The 21,831-nt window shown below is 47.2% G+C and overlaps 1 protein-coding gene across 16 annotated transcripts in view; it reads left to right on the forward strand.

The window, feature by feature from the left end:
• Positions 1–21,831, forward strand: part of KCNMA1 (potassium calcium-activated channel subfamily M alpha 1) — a 669,950-nt gene that overhangs the window by 389,144 nt on the left and 258,975 nt on the right. The window lies entirely within an intron of this gene.

Consider the following 21,831-nt stretch of genomic DNA (forward strand, 5'->3'; position numbering starts at 1 on the left):
ATCACTGTCACAGCTGGGACCTCTGTGTGCCTGGGTCTGTCACCTTGTATTCAACTTGGAGTTAGTGCTGGACAAATAAGCCCATGGAGGCAAGGCCAACTTTCTAAGTAGCTGATTCGGGTGCCCAGAAGACCAGCTTGGTAAAGCCAGCTTCTACATGCCTCTCAGTTTTATAAAGAGTGGGTCCTGTGTGGTTTATTTACAGCAATAGTTCCTTTGTGGGCAGGATAAGGCAAGGCATCTTGAGTCACTCCTTGCCTTGAAGAAGACTGAGCTCCCTGTGCTAAAAGAACTTCTGCCTGGCCTGTGTGGCTCAGTGGTTGAGCATCAACCTACAAACCAGGAAGTCATGGTTTAATTTCAAGTCAGGGCACTTGCCTGTGTTGCAGGCTTGACCCCCAATATGGACATGCAGGAGGCAGCCAGTCAATGATTCTCTGTCATCGCTGATGTTTCTGTCTTTCTCTCCTTCTCCCTTTCTCTCTGAAACCAATGTTATATATATTATCCACTTCCTGTCTCCACTCTCCACGTCACCTCCTATCTCCACTCTCCATGTCAGCTCCTGTATCAGGACTAGGGTAGCTCAGAGGATGACTGTGGCAGGTCTTAGAGAAACAGTTTTAGGGTTCTCTCTGCTTCACTGAATAATGTTCTGCTGCCAGATGTCTACAGGACTTGGAGGACAATTTGTGGGTTCCATCTGTTTTTATTCTCAGGATTTTTTTTTTGTCTTAACTTGATTCCTTCCCCCAAATTATATATATGTCTAAGCAACCGTCCGACCATCTGACTATCTGACCAGTAGCTGACCAGGGTGCAGATGTTCAATGCAGGGGCTGCTGAGCTGTGGTGACTTGGCAGCTGTGGTTCTTAGGTGATTCACCTGGAAACAGGGAGGAGGAAGCCCAATTCTGGGTGGGTCACTTGAGCACCACCCTCTTGCAATCCAGGACCCCTTGGGGGATGTCAGAGAGCTGCTTTTGGTTCAATCCTTACAGGCTAGGTTGAGGCACCGCACTGGTGCATGAATCTGTGCACTGGACCTCTAGTATGTATATATTATAGTCATTATAAACATTCAAAAATGCTTACATAAAGAAAATATTAATCATATTACCCTCCTGCCCCCCTCCCTGCCTGCTCTCTGGGCTGCTCCATATTAATGGCCCCCAAAACTTTCCTTCACATTCATTCCACCACAGAAAGCATGAATGTTCACACGATAGTGTGTTAGAAGTTGTGGTCTTTGTACAAGATAATTGTGTGAATCACATTGTACAATAATGACATCTCTTCAGCACAAAAATCCATCTATTGTTGTGCCCCAGTTTATTCAGCCATAACCCTAATGATGGACACATGATCGTTTTCTTCTTCTACTATACACAATGGTCTAATAAACATGCTCATCCATGTATTTGTACAATTCTATTTGCATAGGTAGTTCCAGGTTCCTGGGAGAGGACTTGAATATGTGTAGTTTACTTTGCACAGATATTGATGGATAACATTTCAAAAATGTAGTGTCAATATGTTGTAGCAACATATTGTGATGTTCTTGCTAGCACTGTGAATTTATTATATACATAGTATCATATATCTATATAATAAAAGCCTAAATGACCATTGCAGCAGAACTACCAGAATGACCAGTCGCTATGATGCACACTGACCATCAGGAGGCAGACACTTAATGCGGCAGCTGCCCCCTGGTGGTCAGTGTGCTCCCACTGGGGGAGAGCTGCTTAGCCAGAAGCCTGGCTATGGCTGGCGAGTGTAGCGACATTGGCAGGAGCCTCTCCTGCCTCCATGGCAGCACTAAGGAACAGCAAGCTGAGTGGTAAGAAGCAGCAAGCAGGCAGGCATTAAGGAGCGAGGAGTTCCAAACTGCAAGAGGGATGTCCAACTGCTGGCTTAGGGCCCAATACCCCTCCAGTACACAAATTTTGTGCACTGGGTCTCTAGTTTTAAAAATAAGCATCTTTTATATATAGTTTATCTAATAATCACATGCACACATTGTGTGTGTCCTATAAGGGTACTATTTTCTATCAGTTTTCTCATGCTTGATTTGAAATGTGTTTGCTCAGATTGGGTATTCCATCCAACACAATGAGCCCATTGAGCTGCACACATATCTGAGAGATGGCTTCCATATGACCCAGATGTGCTCTGCAACCAAGGATTCCAGACACCTCAGCTTATTCCAAACACCTCAGCTTAGCTGTTAGATGGCTTTGTGACTCAGGGGCTCACTGTTCATCACTTGACCTGTTGTTTTCACCTGTATACTAAAGGTTGGGCTAGGCGATCTCTATGGCTCTTTTAGCTCAGAAAGTCTCTAAGATGTTTGTATTGATAGGTAAATTTGGGATGTAGGTTGATGGGGAAGACTGAGAAGTTAATGAAATTAAATCACCAACATTTCCAAAATTACATATGGACTGCTAACCAGAGCTTTTCCTAACTATCCCATTGCAAAGAGTACACACAAACATACTCCCTTAAAGAGACAAAGAAACAAAGAATGAAAGAAGGGAGATAAGGCAGAAGAGAGGAAGGATAAGAGAGGGAAGGGGGAGAGTGAGAAAGAGGGAGGAAAGGAAGAAGGATGGGAGGAAGAAAAGGAATGTGCCTTCTCTTCTTGGTTATGTTCTGTGCACTTAAGACCACTTTTCTTTTCTGGAGCCTCAGTTTTCCCATCTGAAAAAATGGGAGGGTTGGCATAATTACTTTCAGTCCTCGTAGTTCCTGAATTTTAATTTTAGGTAAGGGTCCCTTCTACCTGGGGCCTTGTGGTCCTAGATGATGAGGAGGCCCCTTCCTGACCTTGGTGGAGATGCTTCTGCAGCCAGCAGGCCTCACCCGGGTAAGGGTGTAGCGCCAAGCCTCCACCTTGTGAGGGAAATGCGCTCTGGAGTGTCTTACTGCCAGGAGACCTTGGGTGTTTTAAGAATCCATGCCTTCTTGTGGAGGGCTTAATCCTAATTTTTGGAGGTGTGTTCTGATCTAATAGAAATCTATCAGAGCAAACAGAAAAGGGGGAAGAAAAAGGAAAGGGAAGAACATGAGATACATTCTGCACCTATTCTGGTTGCTTTTCAAAAAATGTTCTAAGTGTGCTTCAGTTTGTTCATTAATTGAACAATATTTATTAAACATCTACCGTGTGTCAGGCACTTTTCCTGAAAAAACATAGCCCAAGGACATTTTGGGCCCTGAAATAATGGTAATGATAATTAGTAATAACAATAAGCAAATAACCTTTCTCCTCTTGTAGGAGAAAACACCTTGAATAACAACACTTCTTGTTCTTTGGTAACTGAGCCCCTGGGTGAGATTCAGTACCGGCCTGCCTGCTGTGGAAGGGAAGGAGGAGTGATGATATTTCAAGGCGGGTCTCGTGTCTGATTTAATACATGGGTTATTACACCGAGAGACAAGTATTGTACCAGCTAGCTGCCAGTGGTGGAATGAACATTCCCATGCGTACGGCATGTAAAGCAGAAGGAATAATCTCATTAAGTGGGGCATTGCAGGAGGTGCCGCCTTCCTCTCGGGAAATGAAAAGGTTCTGCCATTACTGAGGATTGGACTGAGCTGCAGGACAGTGCATCTCCTGGTTCTCCCACTCACACCTCCATGGCCTTCCCTAGGCAAGGGGTCTGGGCTGCAGCTGGCACTTCGGGGCTAAAACACAGGGAGGGCATGGCTCCCCACACTGACTTTCCCACAGCATATCCCTCACCATGTTTGATTTCTTATTGTTACTATATGGTTGCCTATTATATAGTCCTAGAGGCCCAACGCACACAATTCGTGCAAGAGTAGGCCTTCCGTCCCCTGGCTGCTGGCACCGGCTTCCACTGGCACCTGGGACCCAGGGTTTCCTCTGGCTGCAGGCAGACACCAGCATATTATGCTTTTATTATTATAAGTAGTGTGGTAATTACTTCCTTTTTTTGCATATTCTTCGTGCCTTTGATAGTCTATTACTAATAAAAGCTAATATTTATTCTGGTACTACTAAGTTCTGGGCGCTCTGACAAGCCCCTGACAAACATGAAGTCAGTCCTCAGCTAGGAATTATGTTCCCTGTTTTGCAGGTAAGGAAACTGAGGCTCAGAGAGGATGACTCTCTGGCCCAAGGTCACATTGCCAGAGCGTGATGAAAGAGGTGATTTGTCCCAGATTTGGTCTGACTTTATGCCCATCCTCAGGCTGCCCTCTCCCCCCTCTGTCCTGCCCTGGAGAGTTTTGGGGTTTGGGGAACTGGGTTGGGGATGACTCAGCTGTTGCACCTTCCGTCTCTTCTCACGCACTGAGGGCTTCACTGCGGGCAGGCAGGGAAAAGATTTTATTTAAGAACACATTCCCTTGCCCTGGCTGGTTTGGGTCAGTGGATAGAGCGTCAGTCAACCTGCGGACTGAAGGGTCCCAGGTTCGATTCCAGTCAAGGGCACATACCTTGATTGAGGGCACATCCCCATCAATCAAAGGGGAGTACGTGGGAGGCAGCTGATTGATGTTTGTCTCTTATTGATGTTTCTGTCTCTCTATTCCTCTCCCTTCCTCTCTGAAATCAGTAAACATATATTTAAAAAGAAAGAAAAAACACACACACACCCTCATGGGTTCCCGCATGTCCTTTCCCATGCCCAGTTTCTAGAGTGGCCACTTGGACCTGGGAAACGCAGGTATCTCCTGAGTCCTGGGGCACCTTAGCCACTTGAGGATCAGTTCTGCTTCCCCTGAAGGAGCCTGGGCTGCCACAGAGCAGAGAGGATCCAAGTTAATTAAGTACTGGCTCCACCCCCTCCATTCACATCATGGCTCAGCCACTTGCTGACGGGTCACTCTGAGCAAGGTCATTGTCCCTGTCTTACACTCCGCCTTCTCACCTGCGCAATAGGGCTCTTAATAGCACTCAGCTTGTAAGGTTGCAGTGGGGATTCAGTGAGGTAATGTGAGTAAAGTACTAGGTACATAGGACGAATTTAATGATCACTCCAGGCCTCTCTTTCTTTCTTTCTCACCCACATGGCAGACCTGAAAGCCTCAGGGAAGAGTCTGGCCGGGTGGCTCAGTTGGTTGGAGTGTTGTCCCATACACCAAAAGGTGGCAGGTTCCGTTTCTAGTCAGGGCACATACTTGGATTGTGGGTTCCATCCCTGGCCGGGGCAGGTACAAGAGGCAACTGTTTGATCTTTCTCTCTCACATCAATGTTTCTCTCTCCCTCCCTCTCTCCCTTCCTCCCTCACTCTAAAATACATATCCTCGGGTGAGGATTAAGAGGAATAAAAAAACAAAAAACAGAGCACCAGGGAAGAAAACAAACCAGAATAGGAACCAAAAATAAGGCAGCAGGACGTGAGGACATCCACGTCCACAGGCGGCACGCCGCTGCTTTTTTTAATTTCTGTTCCCACACACCAGCGTTTTCATTTCTGTTTCTTTCACAAATTTTTTTCTCTCCTCCCTCCTTAAAATAAGTGGGCCTGGAAATGAGAGATGTGTCTTATTTTGAGACGTGAATGCTATGCTCTGGGGAGAACTCTTTTCTCTGTGGGTCTCATGCTTTTGGGAACTCTATCCCTAAGGAAGGCCAGTGGGCTGTGGGTGGCTCTTTTGTGTGTTTACATATTTTTGTATATAAAAAATATGTAAACACACAAAAAAATAATGCACTCCCTAGCCAGTCAGTGAAACTGTTTTTCCGAAGCACCTACTGTGTGCTCAGCACCGGGAGGAAGGCCTCTGGTTGGCCGCTCTGGCCCTGCTTTACTGTGATTCTCAACATCCTCGGGCCCCTCTTCTCTGACGGAGCAAATCAGACGCGAGTGAGGAGCCACAGTCACAGACCCTGGTCCATGTGAGACCTGGCCTTGGCCCTGAGACTTAAGAACCTTCAGCAAACTCTGCTACAAAATAGAAAATGCCTTTTAAAAAAAATAAAAGAGTTAATGCCAAGCTATAGGGCAATTAAAACCACTTAGGCTCTCTGCTTATAAATATACGCCCGAGGAGTCCGTTTTTGTGTCATAAGGTGATAAAAACAGGTTTGTAAAAGAAAAAGTACAGGTTCTTAAAAACAACAGTAACTAAAGGACAAAACATCGTTCCTGTTGGAGATGAAGGCTTCAATCTAGCAGTGGAACCAAAATAAACACACAGGCAGCAACAGCAGGTAACACTGCCCACTATGTAATTAAGTCCCAAATTGCCAGGTACAGCCTGTCAGGGCCCTGGGTGTCCGGAGGAGAAAGAGCTGCTGTGGGCGTGAAGGCGAGGAGGCCTCAGGGAGGGGCGGCTGGCTGAGGCTGTGGCTGGGGAGCCCCAGGGTGGGACACAGAGCCAGTCTCCAGTTTGGAGGACACCATCCTAGATAAGAGGTGTCCTTTCCCTGTGCCAGGTGTCAGCCTCACGACCTTGCAAGGCAAGGGGCGAGTTTGTTCTCATTGCAGTAAAACTGCCACAAACATAGGGTCTTAAAACAGCACACATACACATTGGTTGTCTTTCATTCTGTAGGTTGGAGGTTAACACAGGCCTCTCTGGGCTAAGATAACAATGTGCTCTTTTCTGGAAGCTCTGAGGAAGATTCCATTCCCTTGCCTTTTCCAGCTCCTGTAGGCCACCCACATCCTTGGCTCACGACCCTCTCCTCCTTTGTCAGAGCCAGCCATGGTGGGCTGTTTCCTCACGGGCTTCTCTCTACTCTTGCTCTCTAATCTCCTCTTGGCTCTCTTTTCTGCCTCCATTTCCACTTCTAAGGACCCCGGTGATTACACCAGGTGCTCACCTGGATAATCCAGGGTGGTCCCCCATCTTTTAGTCAGTGGTTAGCAACCTTGATTTACCTGCTACTTTGATTGCCTTTTGCCCTGTAAATTACCATAGTCACAGGATCTAAGGATTAACACGTACATTTTTTGGGGAGTGGGGGTATTACTCTGCCTATTTTGCCAAAGGAAGCAGATTCAGAGGGGATAAGTAACTTGCCCAAAGGCACAGAGCCAGAGCCCAGAGCTGGGACCCGTGCAGGAGTGGCTCTGCACAGCATGGAGGCCAAAAGCTCTGGCAGGCGCTCAGGGCTGCGGCACCCTTGTCACCTGTACTGACCCAGCCCGCTGTGTGAGCACACCTGAGACCTTCCCTATATCCTCACTCACTTGTAGGTTTTTTTGTTTGTATTTTATTTATGTGTTTATCTTTAAGTATATTTTTTATTGATTTCTGAGAGGAAGGGAGATGGAGAAAGAGAGAGAAACATCAGTTATGAGAGAAACATCAGTGATCAGCTACCTACTGGGGATTGAGCCCACAATCCGGGCATGTGCCCTTGACTGGAATTGGACCTGGGACCCTTCAGTCCTCAGGCCAAGGCTCTATCCACTGAGCCAAACCAGCTAGGGCATTGTTTCTGTTTTAATTGTCTAGATAGACTTGCCTGTTTTCCATCCACGGTTCTTAAGCAAGTTACACCCAGCTCTGGCACCCTGTTCTGTGTGGTTGCAGCCACTGAGGGCACAAGTTAGGTCCGCATATTCCCTGCTTAAAAGCCCTCCTTTCTCAGAACTCCTGCTTTCTGCCTTTCTGAGTTCATGCAAAAGAGCAGAAGGAAGCCAGAATTTTTGGAGTGCCAAGAGGTGGACGAGTTTTGGTGGCATGCCACCATGTTCCCAGGGAAGCTCTGCATGGGGTCAGAACCTCACTCTCCCCTTGAGTGGGCATTTTTCAGGGGCTCGTCTGCAGTCTCAGGGGTCTCACTGTTGCTCATCCACTTCAGAAGGGGTCTGGCCCAGGGCCTCTCCCTGGCTGGAAGAACCCCAGGTGAGGTGAGGTTAACACCTGGATCTGACCTTAACCAGCCCGGCACTTGGTGAGAATGAGAGTGGAAGCCTTGACTGGTTTCTCTTTTTTGGACACCGGTTATTTTCAGTGTGTTGAGATTTAACAAAACAAAAAAAATAAAACAAAACAAGACAAAACAAAAACAGAGAGTGGAGGCAGCCCCTTTTGGGCAACCCAACTAGACAGGCAGATCTAACTCCCAGCCTCTCCTTACCCTCCAATCTTGCCCCCCACCCCTCCTAACCCTTCCCCCTCCTCTCCAGCTGCCTTCAGCTGCTGGGGGGAATTTGACAGCTGTACCTTTCCTGGTACCCAGTCAGGAGTGAATTTTTGTCCCTCCTGCCTCTCTGGTTACAGGCCTCCCCGCCCCCCTCAGCTGAGCTCAGCCCTCACTCTGCCTCCTGTGCAGCTTTCCTCCCTGACCTTTGTTCCCTGTGCTTTTCTGATTGGCGCTGCCAGAGCAGGATAAGCAGTTAGGATGCAGGTCCAGGGCTCAGAGGCTCAGAATGTCAGGGACCGTGGCTGTCTTGTGTTTGCTGTGTCCCCGGTGTCTCGAACAGTTCCCGGCACATAATCTGCGCTTGTTGAATGAATGAATGATCATACAATAATGATGATAATGAACCATTGTTGATCACTTATTAAGAGCAGACACTGGGCTCAGCATCTCATGGGCATTATCTCAGTTAACATTCACAGCCAAGCCAGAGAGTAAATACTTTGAGGCTGTTTTACAATTTAGGGAGCCAGGTTTGGGGTTAGGTAACTCTCCCAGGTGGTAAATGGACCCGGGGCTCAGCCCAGGTTAGTCTGGCTCTGGAGCCTGTGCGTTTAAAAGCATTAGCCAGCGGTTCTGAGAGTGTGATTGCCAGACCGGCAGCAGCTCCGGAAAGCTTGTTAGAAATGCAGATTCTTGATGAAACTTGTTTGGCTCAGTGGATAGAGCATTGGTCTACGGACCGAAGGGTCCCAGGTTCGATTCCGGTCAAGGGCACATCCCCAGTGGGAGATGTGCAGGAGGCAGCTGATCGATGTTTCTCTCTCATCAATGTTTCTAACTCTCTATCCCTCTCCCTTCCTCTCTGTAAAAAATCAATAAAATATATTTTAAAAAAAGAAAAAAAAGAAATGCAGATTCTTGGGACCCAGCCTAGACCCAGCGGGTTGGGAACTCTCCAAGTTTGATCCAACAGCCTCCTGGTGATCCTGCTACTCACCCAGTTTTGAGAACTACTGACCTTGGGCTGCCTTTTACTCCACCCACCCCGAAGAGCTTTGAAAACTCAGGATATCAGAGCAAACCTCCAGCCAGTTAAGTCTAAGTCTCTGGGTTGGGGGCGGGGTGACCTAGGCTGTTTGAATGGTCCCCAGTTGCATTTGAATGCCCTAAGAGAGTAGGTATGTATCCTAACTCTGAGTGTGCATGAATGCCTCCCTAGAAGATGCTTCCTACACTTCGGTGGGCATGTGAAGCGCAGGATCTCGCTAGAATGCCCTTTCTGACTCAGGAGGTGGGGGTAGTGGCCGGGACTCTGCATCTCTGTAGCCCCAGGAGATGCCCAGTGGGCAGGGGACTGTGCTTGAAACAGCAAGGCTTCGCACTCTGCACTGTGCTATCCAATATGTTGAGCACTGGCCGCATTTAGCTATTTAGTTGTACATTAATCAAAATTAAACCCCAGTTCTGATGCTCAGTCATCCTATTGCAAGAGCTGAGAGCTCCACGTGGCTGGAGACTGTGCTGTTGGACAGCACCGAGCGTCTCCCTCGCCCCCGAAGGCCTGCGGGGACTACGTGGTTCCAGGCCGTGAGCTTGTGACAGAACACACGAAGGTTTTCATTTTGTGCTCCCAGGACAGTCTTCAAACACTGGTAGCTGGACGAAAGTTTATGGAAGTGATTTTTATTGAAAGGACCAATGTTAAATGTTTATGTCTAAAAGAAGTAAGTAAGTTTCTTGCGCGGATGTAGAATAGTCGTTAGTACACTACCAAAATGAAACTCCCCATCATCACCTTACCCAAATTAAATTACTGTAGTGGGGGAGGTGGGGGCCACAAAAGAGGCCTCCCAGTTCTTCCCCAGAGCTCTCTGAGGCTGAAATGGACTTCTGGGCTCTGAAAGGAGAGGCCTCTGGCTCCCCCTACAGGCCTGCTTGGAGTTTGCTGGATTATGTGGGATTAGTGGGATGGAGGAAAAGGGGGCAAACTGGCTCAAACTCAAAGGGCAGCTTGTGCTTGGCAGAGGGGGTTGCGGCCCACTGTGCACCCCCATGGGATGTACTATTGGCTGGACCAACACTACAACCATGAACTCCCCACTTCCTCCCCTTCAGGGGCTCCTGGCCCCAAGGCCCTGGTCTGGAAAGAAGGGCCTTTGAGACCCCGGAGGTCACCTGCTCCCAAACCTCAGGCATCTGGACATCGAAATTCTCTAAAGCCCCTGATAACCCTCCTCCGATAGTTAGTAGCTTTATTTAAAATAGTAACAAAAAGTGTGGCTTTTATTTTGGGACCCAGATGTCTTTGGGGGTAGGGAGAGGGAGGGAGACAGAGAGAGAACATTTTAAAAGGGAAATAAGTGCTTCTAGAATTGGAGTAGTGGTGCATGGGTTCATATTACATGTAAATGTATATGTGATATGTATACATATATATGTACATTGATATATGCAATGTATAATTATTCCAGGGAATGTTCCAAACAATACTATGAAATTGGATACTTTTAACCCCATTTTATAGATGGTGAAACTGAGGCAGGCACGGGTGGTTCAGTAACATGCCAAGGGTCACATAGGAAGTGGCAGAGCCAGGCTTTGGACCCTGTAGTCTACCTCCAAAGTCCATATTTCTTGATGCTATATTATGCCGACTCTCAAATATATTGATAGCATTTATTAGCCTAAGAATTGCACTTCAAAGAATTAGTCAGTGGTCTTGTTCAATCATATCAAATACTGGATGCAGCTCCCTCCTCCCCCGAGTCTCCTGACAAAAAGCAGAGACTCCCTCACAGAATTTCTTTGGTCCTCCGAAGTGAGAAAGGACATTGAGAAGAAAAGTCATTCAGTCCTTTTGGGAGTGGAGAGGTTAATACAATTTCTATAACTCACCAGCCTCCACCCTACTTGTTTTTAAATTTTAAACATTTTTAAAAACATGTTTTCTCTTTTCTACCAGTCTCCTTTTCTGAGCTGCTTGGTTTATTGTACACAAGGAGTGAAATAAATAAAAAACAACCCATATCACTATGGTTGGTCCGTCCTGAAACCGTATGTTCGAGATCATGGGCTCTATTCTTTGCCTGAGATGATTATTATTATTACTAGAGGCCCGTTGCAGGAAGATTCCTACAAGAACAGGGCTTTCTGCGGCCTGAACACTGCCTCCACCACCACCCTGTGCTTTTCCTCCGGCTGCTGCCCCCCACACCATTTTTTCCCTCCTGCTGCCACCGCCACCCCACTTTCTGCTCTCCCTCCTTCTTTCTTCTATGCTGTCTTTAGTCTTCACTTCATGTCTGCATATGCAAATTAACCGCCATCTTTGTTGAGTTAATTTGCATACCCCCTCTAATTGGCTGGTGGGCATAGCTGAGTGATGGTCAATTTGCATGTTTCTCTTTTATTAGTATAGATTATTTTGGAGGAGGAAGCACATGGCACCATGCATCTTGGAAATAACACTGGGATGGATTACTATGAAGCTGCCCAAGAAATAAATGCATTTGGTTCTGTCCCTGTGGCTGGGCTCTGAGACAAGACAGCCCCGGTAAGGCGGGGCTCCGAGTTCAGATCTTGTCAGGGAGCTGATGGCAGTTCTGTAGCTGTTGTAGCTGAAACAGCTTGGAGAGAAATGACTCCCCTGGAAGAGATTTTCCCGTTCTGTCCCCTTGATGTCGCTTCATCAGAGACATGCTTTAAATAAGATGCCCTCTGTGGATAGCAGAACTTTAAATCCTCATTGAGTTGCACAGCCCTGTTCTATGCCAAATTGGAAATTACATCCCAAAACGAATGTCTTCAAGGAGCAAATTCAGCAGTCGATTTTGTAAATGCCAGAACCTCTCCAGATGGCTGTACTTCATCTGGGTGTTACTGGAACTGCCTCCTTGAGCAATCTAAATCTCTAGGCCTGGCGAGTATTTACCTCCACATCATTCTCAGAGAGATGCCGTGCCTCTCCTCCAGGGCTCAGGGATGTTTTGGGTTGACCAGGCTGGCGGGTCAGATGGGGAGAACGTGAGCACAGGAGGCTGCTCTGAGACACCGCTGCACTTATCCAACTGAATACCTACTGTGTGCAAGCCACTGTCTCCTAGGAGTGGCCCTCAGATGGGGAAGACAAAAATCTTGCCTTTTAAGATGTGGATGATTTAACTGGATGGGTATTTTATAAGGAACAGTAATGAATGTATAGAAATTCAGAGGCAGGCCATCCCAACCCAAAGTAGACTTCAGGTATCTAGAAAAGTACCCATATTCCCCCGAGAGCAAAGCCATGGAGGTGTGGTGGGCAGGCCACTGCGTTCCCTAGAAACTCATTAGAAATAAAAATTCTTGGGCCCAGGCCCGAACCTGTAGACTTTTGGGGGGTTGGTGTAATACATTGCCCAGGTGGTTCTTACACAGGAAGTGTAAGTATATGTGCAGTATATTAGAGTCATCTGGGGAGCTTTGAACTTCCCCTCGTCCCAGCCAGATAGGCCGTCAGAACTGCTGGGGTGGAGCTCGGCCATTAGAATGTTTCCATGTCTCCTGGGTAATTCCACATGCAGGCAGCGATGAGCAGCCCTGCTCAGGGGCGGGTCTTAACGCAGGGGCACACCTGAGTACCTGGGCAACTGAAGGAGCAACGCCAGGAACACGTAAGCTCCTTCCCAGGCCTGCTGAGTCCCACTCTCTGTTCATGGGCAGAACATGGACACTGCCCCTCCTAGCGAGAGGAGCAGCCCTCCACCTTCAGCCTCTATCAGGGTCACCTGAGGGTGGACTGGATTGCCCATACCAGGAGTTCTTGATTCAGAAGTCCTAGGCGGGGTCTCAGAATTTGCATCCTTACCAGGTTCTCAAGTGATGGCTGCTGCTGCTGGTCTGAGCCACACGTGGAGAACCAGGGGTCTAATCTTGGGGTGAAGCTGAACCTCCTCCTGTCCCCAGGTCAGAGTCCCCTGTGCCCTCCCCCAGGGAAGATTCTCTTGGGGCCTGGCCCCTTTCCGCCCCCAGGATCACTTATCTAAACAAACATTCTTTACCATGCATCCTGGAGACACTGAGGTGCCCAGGTCTGGACCTGCACCTGCTCGCCACAGTGAGGACAGGTGATGGGTGATGACAGGAGCTGCATTTCTGATGGAATACATCATATTACTTGAAATAAATATGGAGTACCACTGTGGTGCCACTTTTATCTCACATCACCAAATCCATTTTAAGGCTCTTTAAGGCTAAGTAAGAATTCTGCCACCCACTTCACAAAGGGATTCACTTATTTCCTGAGTGGATCAAAAAATGTCCCCCTGCTCAGATTTGAGGCACAATCAACCCTGCTCAGTCTCACAGCCCTTTATATTCTCACTCAGCCTTCCTCCCTGCTCCTGTTGTCTGCCTCTGTGGGATCCCTTACAGGGGTCCTCAAACTTTTTAAAGTGGGGGTCAGATCACGGTCCCTCAGAGAGCTGGAGGGCCGGACTATATGAACTACTAATTCCTACTGTAACACTTCGGCTGCGCTCACTGCCCAAAAAACCTGGCGGGCCAGATCAGACTCCTCTGCGGGCCGCGTGTGGCCCGCGGGCCGTAGTTTGAAGACCCCTGCAACACAACCCGCGTGGCTCAGGGCCCACTCAGAGTCCGGTTTCTGGAGAAGGCCGCACACTAAAATGAAGAAACTGGAAAAGAGTTAATTTGGGAAAATGGGGGCCAGGCGGGTAGTCCACCTCTCGGGGAGGACTACTCCATTATCTGGCCGTTGCTATCCCTTTTTATTGAGATTCTGAGACAAAGACATCTCTTAGGTGGGAAATTCCAACAAGAGAAAATCAACAAGAATTTACATATGATCAACAATTAAAGTTGCCTCAACTACCACTATCTCAACTAGACCATGTGTTTGGCCAGCTCTTTTTACATTTTACTACCAGGGAACAATGTTTGGTTTCGGTTAGCCAGCTCTTTTTACATTTTACCACTAGTGACTCAACCTAGAGCCAATGAATTAATATTATAGCTCGGACCAGTCAGAGCCATCAAGGATGGCCAGCTCCCTTTACATTTTATTACCAGTGACAATGTTAGGTTTTGGTTACCAGCATGCCTCTATCTGAGTTTCTCTCCCCTTTTTCCTCCAACTAGCCTACCCACCCCTGACCTCACCTCAAGCACAAACACATTCCATCTCCGTGACTTTGGTGGGTCCCCTGTATAGCAGGTGCTCGCTCATCCTCTCTACCTACCCACCTGAACTCAACCAGTTATGACTGTGCCTCTGTTAAAACCATTGCCACCTAAATCACTCAGGGGTGGTCTTCTGATGTCGGCTGTGTTTTTATAAGTATATGTACATGTCATGGCTCAGCAGTCAGATTGGGAATTGTCAAATCTGGCCCACTGCCTCTTTTTGTAAGTAATGTTGTATGAGAGCGCAGCCTAGCCCCTTCACTTAGATAGTGTTTGTGACACTGAGGCAGACACCCAGGGCCCAGAAGCCCAAAGCCTTCAGAATCTGGCTCTTTACACAAGTGTGTGATCTGTTCCCTGCTCTAGGTTAGTAGGTACATGTTACATTCCTTTAAATTTCTCTAAATACCTAGCACTGCATTTTGCACATACTAGTTCCTAATCAGTTTTGATAAATTGGAAATGAACAATTTTCTGAAATAAGTTACAAATGTGATAATAATAAAATCAAATCTTATTTTTGTTCTTTTTATTAGAGGTACCATGTGTTATGGGCAAGTATGCGACTAAGCTCTTTATGTACCTATCTCATTTAATCTTCTTAATGGCTCTGTAAGATGATAGCAAAACTGGGACCTGAGAGGGTTGAGTGGTCTCATTAGCTGTGTGAGTCCAGCAAGTGATGCAACGAGGATTTGAACTCAGGTCTTTGTGACCTCAGAGCCTGAGCTGTTAATCGTGTTAGCCCTTTTATGTGATCAGAGACAGAAATCCTCCGAAACTCTGTACCTGAGATCAGGCCTGCAAACCAAACTGACAGATGGTCTAAAGGGAACTCTCAGAGGAGGCAGTGTCCTGAGAGTGAGCAGCGCCCCCCTAAATTCTGTTCCTTGCATGCCTCACTGCCTTACCCTGATTCCAGCCCTGATTAAGAAACCCTATTAAATATCGCCATTGTCATGATGATGATTATCTTCATTCATTCACTTAGCAAACAAAACAAATGTAGTGTGTTGGCTGCTCTACTGGGCTTGGTAGAATATTCGCTTAAATCTTAAATGAGATATCTTGCCTCAGTGATGGGAAAGGCAAGTGTATAAACCCCAGTTTGCAAACCCAGTTGTTTGCAGGAACAGGAAGGTAGCCAGGAGTGAAGCCTGTCCAGTGAAGCCTTCCCCAGCTGGAAGGTGAATCCCGCCTTACAGGGTAGCCTTGACCATTGGCTGTCCTTGCCTTGTTGACACCTCACTGTCCAGCAGCAGCTTCTCCTCCCCTTTCCTCCCCGTCCCCTCTCTCCTCCCCTTCTTCCCCTGGCTCCTCTGATTCATTCTGTTTGGCCACAGTCACTTGCCCCTTGGAAACCAGGATAGGGCACAGCATTAATTCTCTGCTTAGGACACGGGGCTTCCAGTGTCTTCACTACAGGAAATGGTCGTCTTGGACTGCTTTCATTCCTACCCCTCTATGATCCAGGGTAGGGCCCGTGACTTGCTGTCTGCTGGTAACAGATAAACAAGTACAAATTCTTAACATGGTAGGTGACTATCTCAGGATACTTAAAACACTCCAGTTTGAATTTGCAAATTCGGTCAGAAGTCTTTCTTGCAGATGGCATGTGGAGCAATTGTGCATTGTCTGAGAACTTACTCTTTCTGTTTTGAAAAAAAATTCATTTTGGGTAAGAGCCTTTGCTTGCCTCCGCCAGTAAAAACACGCCTGGTCAGATAGGGAGGGGGGACCCAGTCTCCATTGTAAGCACAAGGGGACCCTTGGGGAATGCAGATTCCCAAGCTTTCCCTGCACTCACCTGCCCAGGTGTCTGTCCTCTTGGCAAAGCCCCCAGAGGCTCCCTGAATTCCCCCACTTTCACACAACTGCCTGGTCTCAGGCTTCTGCTCTGAGTGATTTGTTGTGCAGTTCTGCCACCTAGTGAGAGAAAGGAGCAATGAAAAACAGAGGCTCAGAATTCTCTCTCCTTGAATCCTGGTTAGCTGACCTCCGATGACATAGGCCCTAAGTTTTTACTCTTAGAAGATAACCTATCCCTCAGAAGGTTCCCAGACTACGTGTGAAATATGGGAAAAGACAAATGTCAGTGCCAAGAGCTAGGATTCTGAAAGGTAGGCCTATGTGGTCAGAACCACTCCTCATACACAACTCAGTCTCAGTGCAGGTCCAAGGCAGGAGGGGTGGGGTGGGGTTGGGGGTGGGAAGGTCCTGCCTGGCCCAAGAGTGAGGACCTTACCAGGCTCACTCCCCGAAGGACTATCTTCTGCTGCTGGCATAGTTTTTCCAAATCCAATAGGCTATTTTCCTTTTGTCTTTGGACTGAATTGGCTTTCGATTTGACAGAAATATTGAAGGCTCTGTCCCTTTCCTTTTCACATGTCAGACTCTCTGCTCTGAACAGGGAAAGGACCCACAGATTCTGAATAGATGTTTGTGAAACCTAAACAGAAACGGGAGCTTTGTTCATACCCTTGAGTGTGGTCATACTCTGTGCCCCCCAGTGAGGCTGCACTGGTCCGTGCAGCGGGAAGGAGATTTTAATGAGGACCACACTGTGCTAGCCTCACTATTTCCTCCTGTGTTTGTTCTGAGAGGCGAGTTAGCATAAAATAACCATTGACTACCATTGGGTGGGTCCCACAGGCCATTTCTGCAGAAGGTCATAGAGCTTTTCATACGATTCGCTCTTAGCCGCATAGCGGACACAGAATAATATGAAACGAGGCCCAAAAGAGGAGTGACTATTTTTGTCCTGAGCTGTCCTTGCTTGTCTCGATAGGGAAGAGAAAGCTATGTGTTCCTGTTGTGACATTTCTGTCATTTCCTCTGACTTTTCGGGTGGACTTCATCTCACCGAAGTTGAAAACACATATTTCAGCTGGAGAAAAAGATAAGCCAGAATCTGGAAGAGAGGTCAGAGCTGTGCTCCAGGAGAGAGAGACCCGATGCCCAGCTGCCTGAGGGGGGTCAGGGTTTATAAGGAGGAAATGCGCTCCAAGTTTGGCTCTGTTTCCGATGGGCTGACAGGAACCCTGGAAGCATTTGTGATTGGTCCAGAAACACCAATTATCTGGCTGCCGGAGTGTAGAACCAGGGAGTTAACAGGATGAAACTAACAAACGACCCGTGGTACAAATGTCCTTTTGTCCGAACTACTTGCATGGGTCTAGATAGCGAAGGAAAACAACTGATTCCAGAGTCTACACGAGTTACAACGTTACCCAGGAATCAGGTGTGTAGAGTTGCTTATGCTCCATGACCTTTAAAAATGATCAGAATGCCCTGGCTGGTGTGACTCAGTGATTAGAGCACTGGCCCACTCACCAAAGGGTACCGGTTCAATTCCCAATCAACAGCAGGTACTTGGATTGCGGGTTCCATTCCCAGCCCCAGTGGGGACATGTCGGGGAGACGATCAATGGATGTGTCCCTCTCACATTGATGTTTCTCTCTCTCTCCCTTTCCTACCTTCCACTCTCTCTAAAAATCAATGGGAAAAATATCCTCCAGTGAGGATTAACAAAACACACACACAAAAACAAACAGAAACAGGTCCAGGTCTTGTATGTGGAGGTGGGGGCAGCAAAGGGGTGGTTTGTATGTTGAGCGTAGCCACCCATCCTGGAGTAGCAACTTACTGATGGGTGTGGAAAGGAAACCTTCATGGTTCTTAGCTCGAAGGGCCAGTTTATGAAGTCAGTGTCATTTCTTCTCTCTGCTGGTGTGCGTTCTGCCTGGCCACCCTTTATGCCAAAGACCTTGAGCAGACCTTGGCTGAAACCCCAAGGTGAGCTCCCTGTTCCCTGTGGGCAGTGATCTGTGGAATGGATTCGTGTGGGCTGCATTGCCTTGGGCCGGGTTCATGTGTCATTCAGGAGACGAGGCATCAGGCTGCAGAAGCAGAGGAGGCTGCCGTCTGTCCATGGAAATGAGTGAATCAGACAGCAGATGGGGGCCAACTCTCAGGACACAAGGCACTGCAGAGCGCAGAACTGGAAGGACTAGGGAACATCGTGTCCTTCATTCCACTGATGAGAAAACCGAGGCTCAGCGATGCCAAGGAATTTGCCCACATTGCTTCCACTAATTGATTCTTTCATTTATTCAACAAGGATGCCGAGTGTCTCCCATGTGTCTGGCATTGGCCTACGTGCTGGAATCATAGGAAAAGGAGTGTCACACGGGGAGCAGAAGCTTGTCAATCTACAAGAGAGACATAACTGAGAATGCAGAGTCTCTGGCAGAAAGAGGGAAGGAGAAGAGAGGGCCGCTTCAGCGTTATAGAGTTGGGGCACTGATTAGACCATTTTTCACAACTGGAGTAACTCCCAGCGTCTGATGGCAGGTCACTCCAGAGACCATTTCTTTGCAGTCATCAGACTTGTGATTACAAAGGTTTTTTTTCTCCTGCTGCAGACCCAGCCCGTGAACGTGGTCATGCTGGTGCCTTTCTCAGCTCTATGCTTTATCCCCAGAACCCGGTGGAGCACTTGACACCTGGCAGATACTCAGTAATATCCACTGAGCGAACCATGGAGCGAATGACAAAGGGATAAGGGTGCCCGTGTCCTGTTCTACAGGGCAGGCATCAGCAAACTCCAGTAGAGGGCCAGATGCTAAGTGATTGAGGCATTGGGGGCCACACAGTCTCTGTTGCAGCTACTCAGCTCTGCCCTCGTAACGGGAAAGCAGCCCTAGACAGTCTATGAAAGAATAGACATGGCTGTATTCCAACAAAATGTCAATCACGGACACTGAAATATTACTTTCATACAATTTTCAAGAAATATTATTGTCATATTTTTTTTAACTATTTAAAATGTAAAAGAAAAGAAAGCATTCTCAGCTTGCAGGATGGACAGACAGAGGTGATGGGCCAGGGGTGGACCCCTGGCTATAGATGACAACCCTTGCTGTAGGTGTAGACTAATGGTTACATTGAAGGAATGTTCAGTCATCCATACAGGCAATTATTAGGTTCCTGCTCTGTGCCAGGCTTCCTACCAGGCACTGGACATACAACAGAAATAAGACACAGTGTCGGTCCTCAGATGGCTTAGAATTTGAGGGAGTCATCAGTATTCTTCTGGAAGGACAGGAGAACTTCATGGAGATGGTGTTGAGTGCATCAAAGTCTGAGTGATGAGTATATGGCGGCGGGGAGTGGCCAGGGAAGAAACAGTGTGAGGAGAGGCTGAAAGCAGCTTCTTTTAAGGAACCTGAATGTGATGGGGACAAGGCCCTAGAAAAGTAGCCCCAGGAGCCAGGAGCCCCATCAGCCAAGACTTTGATTAGTATGTGAGGGGGTTAAATATGCAAGTCTGATTTGGAAAAACATCTCCTGAAAGTCCTCTGGTGTCTTCTAGTCACAGGAAAGCGTGTGGAGAGTGTGTGGGGTCGATGCTCAACCATTGAGCCATGCCAGCCGGACAGTGTTTGGTGATTTTTAAAGATTTCTCCACATGAGGTTGAATTCTTATATTTTGTAGGACAGGTATAATTAATTGTGTATTTCTTTAGGGAGACAGAACCGGTAGACCAGCCTCTCTTGGCAGTCGTCATGATGATTAGTCACCGGCATAAAGGCACAGTCATTGTCCTCAGCAGGTCAGATCTTTGAAGGATGAGTCATGATTGGGAAGTGAATAAGACCCCAGTCCAGTTAGTGCGTGTATACCAAGCACTCTACAATCAATTGGGAATTTCTGGACTACAGTCTCCAAACGTCACAAGCATCTTTCAAATGTTCCCTATTTGCAGATTGAAAAAAAATCAATGTGGATGGAGTGATTTTCCCACTGTCCCTACGTCAGTTTGCTTGTCTGATGTTCAGAAACTTTCTGCCAGCTCTCTTGCTCATCCTTTGCCTGTTGTGGAGTGCTGGTTCTTAGAGAACTTCCTTAGAGGTTAGAGAGGAGGACTTAGGAAAAGCAAAACACAGCTTTTCCCAGCTCTTCTCATTTAGCTTGATCTTCCCAGTCTTCATTTTGATCATAACCAGAGGCAAAGATGTTATCTCTACATTGTACTCAGAAAACCATAAAACTCCCTCTCTTGTTTTATTTCCCAATGATGGAAAGTGATCCAGGAAAATATTAGTAAAAATGGAAGGTGAAATTAGATCCTTAAAAGGTTTTGTTATTTGTCTAGTTCTGGCTAGTATTAACTTTTCTTATTTGTCTAGTTCTGGCTAGTATTAATTCAGGAATCTGTTACACTTCAGCTAGTAGTTTATTTTGTCTTCATCACCACCAATTTTGCTATCTTTCAGATACTTTCAGGGATCCCTGAGTAAATGTCCTTATGCAGCAACTTAGTTGTCTGAGAGAGTTTGTTTATTAGAGCTGTTGGGTCCACAACACTATCAGCATTCTATCTAATAAAGAGGGAATATGCAAATGACTGTCACATCACCACAAAGATGGCGGTGCCCAGTCCCCTCAGCCCCACCAGAGTCCCCAAGTCCTTTCAGCCCTACTGGAGGACGGGGGGGGGGGGGGGGGTGCGGCAGGCACATGGTGTGGCCAGACCCACCATCAGTCCTCCAGCTGCCCAGGGCCGGCCCAAGGCACAGACAAATCTCAGATGTTGGCTGCTCAGCCACCCAGGGTGGACCCAAAGGAGCAGGCAAGCCTCAGATGGTGGCTGTCCAGCCACTCAGAAGTGCCCAAGGCTCAGATAACCATGGCTGGCTGAAGCTTGCACTGCTGGCAGTGGCAGCAGCAGAGGTGTGATGGGGGCATCACCTTCTGATTGCCTAGTTGCCTCCTCCCCTGAGGGCTCCTGAACTCTGAGTGGAGGCAAGCTGGGCTGAGGGACCCCCCACTCCCGTGCAGGGATTTTCATGACCTAGATCTATAGTGGGAGAATAATTACCTTAGCTGCAGTCAGTTTCAGTGTTCCTTGCTCATCAAATTATAGTTCTTTTTCATAAAAGGATGCTTGGAATGGGGCCACCCAGACTACCAAATTTAGGTGCTTTTGACTGGGCCCAAAGTAATAACAATTTGAGTAGAGTCAGCCTGCCTCTTGAAGTCTAGAAAAAAAGAAGGCAGAAAGAGATAAGAGCAGGATTTGGGGATCCAATTTAAGATTAATGAATGTGTCATTAACAGATTGATCATAACACCATTCTCCACATGCACACTATGGAATGTAAGACACAGTTTCAGCCTGCAGTAGCTTACTCTAGATATGGATATGGGAGCTCAAAAGATCTTATCTACAATGGGAGTTTAAAGTCTTTGATGAGCAAACATAACAGAGGAATGAATGAACAGTTAAATAATAACACAATAATCAACACGAGAAGATAGACATTGAAATGCGTACAAATGCACTCTTTACTGGATGTAATTCACACTTATCCATGTATTGATTGTAGGATATACACACATATCTACACATACATGAAATTGAGTTCAAGGTAGTAGGGTAGTAATTGGATGATAGAATCTAGTATTCTTGACCTCCTCAGATCAAGTATCTTGTTAGAAAGATGTTGTAACTAATATTAAAGCCAATGGAATATACCAATGGGTCCAAATGGAAAAATCTCCCCCTC

This window comes from Pipistrellus hanaki, assembly GCF_964339955.1.
Source record: "Pipistrellus hanaki genome assembly, chromosome: 14".
In the NCBI taxonomy this organism is placed as follows: Eukaryota; Metazoa; Chordata; class Mammalia; order Chiroptera; family Vespertilionidae; genus Pipistrellus; species Pipistrellus hanaki.